Source organism: Phacochoerus africanus, chromosome 10 (genome assembly GCF_016906955.1).
Source record: "Phacochoerus africanus isolate WHEZ1 chromosome 10, ROS_Pafr_v1, whole genome shotgun sequence".
Classification (NCBI taxonomy): Eukaryota; Metazoa; Chordata; class Mammalia; order Artiodactyla; family Suidae; genus Phacochoerus; species Phacochoerus africanus.
The window spans coordinates 54,760,126-54,765,521 of record NC_062553.1 but is presented as its reverse complement, the minus strand read 5'-3'; positions in this window follow the sequence as shown (position 1 = coordinate 54,765,521).

Sequence of the window (5,396 nt, the reverse complement as noted above, 5' to 3'; positions counted from 1 at the left end):
AAAGTCTTTCTGGGTCCAAAGAGAAAGACAAATGACATATGATATCAAGTATATCTGGAATCTAGTATATGGCACAAATGAACCTTTCCACAGAAAAGAAACTCAAGGACTTGGAGAATAGACTTGTGGTTGCCAAGGGGGAGGGGGATAAGGAGTGGGATGGACCGGGAATTAGATGCAAACCATTGCATTTGAAGTAGATAAGCAATGGATCCTGCTGTATAGCACTGGGAACTATATCCAGTCACTGGTGGTGGAACATGATGGAGGATAATGTGAGAAAAAGAATATGTATATATATATATATATATATATATATATATATATATATATATATACTGGGTCCTATGCTGTACAGTAGAAATTGACAGAACACTGTTAAATCAACTATAATGGAAAAAAATAAAAATCTTAAAAAGACAGAATTGTGAAGAACAAACAAACAAAAAAGTCCAGAGGTTTTCCTCAAAGCAGAGAGGTTGGTATATACCTAGTTTGAAGACACAGCTGTGAAAAGGAATAATTAGGATTACTGGAATTACTATAAAATGTATGACATATTAGTATTCAAAGAGAAGGCAAACTTAGTTATAAGCTGGGAATTCAACCAAATGCCAAAGGTGATTGTGGAAAGAGCTGAAACATAACCTTGTCACTAAATAATAGACACCAATCTTCAGAAGCAAATAGACCCCCACTCATTTGATCATTTTCTTGTAATTGCTACAAGTGACCATCTCTCCTTGAGCCTGACCTCTGTAGCTCCACAGCTGGCTTCTACCCTGAATTCTGTAGAGACCATGGGCTAAATTGAGCTTTTGGAGTCTCAAGTCTTTAAACTTGCTTTTAACTTCCATAATCTCAGCAAAATCTTTACTCTTCAGGATTAGATACCCTTCAGCAAAGCTTTTCTCTAAATTTCAAATTTTAAATTAGGGTGGCATTTCAAAATGAATTAGCCTGCATGAACATAGGCAGTACATAACAGAAACTTGGGAGATGCATGACAGGGTGCCGGTAGTCTCAGAAAAGGTAAAAAAAAGACACAGGACTTTTACTATTTTGTTAGTCTATAAATCTTATAGGTGACACTGGCTTAATAAATACTTGCTGAATGAATGAATGAGTGTCCTATAAAACATTTAGAACAGGTCATTATTATTTCACAAATAGTCCACTAGCCATTTTTATATAATGATGCTATTCATAGTTTACAGTTATATCAAAGTGACTGTAAAGCCCAACATTCTCCAGCTGGGTTTTATGAAGTATTTTCTGCCCTGAAAATATTACAGTTAGTAGCAATAGTGTGGCGGTTGATACAGACACGTCCTAGGTGAATGCCTTCACAAAGTGCGAAGGGAGGATTTCAGTTCCCAAGAACATCCAGGAATTAGCAAAATTTGGATATTTCATACCAAAAATAGACAAATTTTTCTTGCACTAGATCGCAGGGACTGCCACCATCCTCTGCAATAGGTCATCATCATTGTTATCTAGCCTGGAATTCTTTCTTTTTTAAAAATTGAGTGAATAATGCACCATAAAGCTCACCCTCAATTCAATGATTTTTCTTTCATATCACCACTAATTCCAGAACATTTTCACTACTTTAAAAGGAAACTCTATCTTTATTAGCAGTCACTCTTCTCTCTCCCAAGCCTCTAGAAGCTACTGTTTTCTGCCTGTGAGGAGTTGCCTCTTCTGGGTGTTAAGCATGAATTGAATCATACCATGTGAAGCCTTTGGTGTCTGACTCCTTTCACTTAGCAGAATGTTGCTGATGTTCCTCTGAGTTGCAGCATCAGTCTTTGGCTCTAGTGCAGACATCGCAGTGTTCTCCCGCTTCAGCTGCTGCTGCCTACTCTCCACTGAAGTCACGGTCATGTTTTTCAAGTGTAAATTGAATCATCTCACTCCTCTATGTAAAATCCTCCAAGCATTTCCCATTTTACTTAGAGAAGAATTTGAATTCCTTCCCATGGTCTTTCAGTGATGGGTTCCCTTCCTGCCTATTTCCCAGCCTCAGGTCCCCACACTCACTTATTCAAGCTGTACCAAGTCTGGGCCAGTTACCCTGGCTTCCTTCTGCTACTAGAACTCTTCAGGCTTGGTGTTTCTTTCACTTTCTGCCTCAGGGCCTTTGCAAGTGATGGTCCCTTTATCTGGGGCTCTTTTTTTCACAGATCTTGCTGGGACTGGCTTCTTCTCACCTTGCAGACCTCTTGTATCATCCCCTCAGAAAGACAACCCGAGACAATCCTGAGTCAGGTGTCTTTCCTCCAACCCCAGTCGCCTTCTGTTGTTTCATTACCCTGTTCTAATTTCTCTGTAGCATTTCCTACTCTCTGAAATTGTTCATTTGTTGTTGTTGTGTTTTTTTTTTTTTACATGTGCTTATTATCTGCCTCCCCTTGAAAATCTGTCAACTGACTTGGTCCCTGCTGTATTCCAAGCTTTTCTTTTTTCTTTTTTTTTTTTTTTTTGTCATTTCTTTGGGCCGCTCCTGCGGCATATGGAGGTTGCCAGGCTAGGGGTCGAATCGGAGCTGTAGCCACCGGCCTACACCACAGCCACAGCAACGCGGGATCCGAGCCGTGTCTGCAACCTACACCACAACTCACGGCAACGCCGGATCGTTAACCCACTGAGCAAGGACAGGGACCGAACTCGCAACCTCATGGTTCCTAGTCGGATTCGTTAACCACTGCGCCACGACGGGAACTCCCTGTATTCCAAGCTTTTAGAGTGGAACCTAGAAGGTGACCAATCAACATTTGAAGGAATGCATGGTTGTCCTGCCTGGAATGACTAAATCTTCCACATCTTGTCCCTAAAAGCTTGGTGTCTACCTATTACCAGACTTTGCTATTGCCAACTGCTACCGGACTGCTTTTCCATCTCCTGCTGACTCTCATTCTGCTGACATTCCACCCTTCCCCCCTTCCTAAAGTTCCCCATGATGACTTTGCTGGGCATCCCGTCACAGGCTAGCAGGTCTCACAAATCTAGTCCATGACCTAGTTGAGCCTTCATTCTTATAGGTTATAAACAGAAAGCAAAGTCCTGTTGCCAATTTTCAAGAGATAAGCAGGTGAGAGGAACCAGCATGATACCAAGAATCAACGTTTTAGTCTTTTTTTTCTTTCTTTGTTTTTAGGGCCACACCTGCAGCATATGGAGGTTCCCAGGCTAGGGGTCAAATCAGAGCTGTAGCTGCCGGCCTATACCACAGCCACAGCAATGCCGGATCTTTAACCCACTGAGCAAGGCCAGGGATTGAACCCACAACCTCACGGTTCCTAGTTGGATTCATTTCTGTTGCACCACGACGGGAACTCCAAAATTTTCATCTTGAAGAGGGTAAGTGGTGTGCTGTAGATGCTGCACCACACCTGCTGGTGTGCTACAGAAGTATAAGCTCCATTTAAATGAACGTGAATTTCTAAACACAGATTGGACTGTTTCTAACCAAACTGTTAAGCTTCCACTGCAGAGACCTGGGATCTAGCTTCTTTGGAATATTTGCACAAAAGAGAACTTTTGAAATCAGTCTTTCCTTCCATTTAGTCATTCGTAGAATTCCCCAACCTCACCTCCTATGTAAGTAAAGTGTCTATTTTGTCTCATTCTTCCATCCATCTTCTCTTATCATCCAAGGCACATAATAGCATGACCATTCATTTGCAAGTCTTTTCTTAAGCATTTTTTTTCAAAAATAACAACTCATATAGACTGAGTGAAGGAAAAGCCATAAATAGGGAGAAAATTGTTGCCACACATTTAGCCCACAAACGCTCCAGGTGCATAAAGCATTTCTATCACGTGGGTAAGGAAAAAACTGATAACCCAAAAGGGAAGAATGGGCAAAAGAGATAAATGAACTTTTCTCTAAAGAGAAAACAATAATGGCCAACAGATTTGTGAAAAGACACATGATGTCATTAATAATGGGAATTGCAAAGTAAATCCACAATGAGATTCCACCCCCATCAGAATGGTGTCACTGCTGGTGGTGGCGTGGACAACACATAGGAAACAATGTCAAGTTTCACTAGATTATCCCTTGTGACCCATTAAGTCTACTCCTAGGTGTATAACTCAGAAAACTCTTGCATATGTGCACCAAAGGCCATGTACTAGACCATCCAGAGCAGCCTGATTCATGCAGGAAAAACCTCTTAATACAGGAGTCATTTCTCCTCCTGACCTGAGGGTGGGTAGAAAAAGCACTGGCCCTGACCTCTCAGTGCACAGGGGGCAGAGACACAAGGAGGGCCCTGCGAGGCCAGAGCCCCCCTCCCCATTCCACCGACATCGTTTGCATGGCTTTTTTTTTTCCTTACTATTTTGAAAATAATCAAAGCAAAAGTAATCTTGACCCAAATTTCTTCTCATCCATCACTGAACCTGGACCAGACTCTCTAACCTGGCCTTTCTCACATACTTCCTGGATATGAACAACTTTAAAGTGGTAGCCATCGGGGTTTTGTTTGTTTGTTTGTTTGTTTCACTTTATCTGTGAGGATTATTTTCTTGCCTCTCTCTGTTTCTGACACTATCCCAATGGACCTTTATAGTGCAGCTCCTTGAGTATGGGTTTGGGGTCCTTTATCAATTGTAATTTCCTGTAGGAAGATGGCTAAATGCTGCATCCTTAAGGACACGCCTTGCCTGTGGTGGATCACAGAGCGCAGGTCTGATACAGTAAAATCCCTGACTTAGAGGAGAAGCATCTCCCAGAATAGAATGGCCAGCAGCTCCCCACATGCTGATACCCTTGGGCAGGTTGTTTGAGTATCTCTAAGCATCATAAAATGAGAGTCAAGATAATTTTAGATCCCAGAAATGCCATGAATAGTAAAGGAAGTAGCATGGGAAGTGCCTGATATGAGAATGTCCCTTAAGAAATGTTAATGTCCTTTCTTCCCACCCTTTCCTCAGCGCTCCTTCTAAAAGGGAGTCAACAAGATCCCTCTTATGTCTTTTTGGAGAAGGAAATTAGACCCATTTCAGCCAGGGACCTGGAAGAGACTGTTCCCTGGATGTTTCCACTTTGGAAGGAGAATTTGGGGAGGGATAGCGAAAGTCAGGTCCCTCTGGAAATCAGAATACAACAGCCAGAGAGAAACAGCAAGGGAAGTGCATAGAAAAAGGAATTACCTTAGTCTTGGAATTCCGCGGGACCAGAGACCTCCCCCAATTGTTAGAAATGTGTGTGGTCAAGTCCCGGCAGGGCAGCTTTTTCATCTTGACTTTAACAAACAACTGCTTTCTCTAAAGGGTCTTAGACCTTGCAGGAGTTGGGGGCACAATAACAACAACACAGAACCAGCACCGCTCTGATATTCTCTGGCGCTGAGCCCGGAGCTGGGGAGGAAGAGGAAACAGGAAAG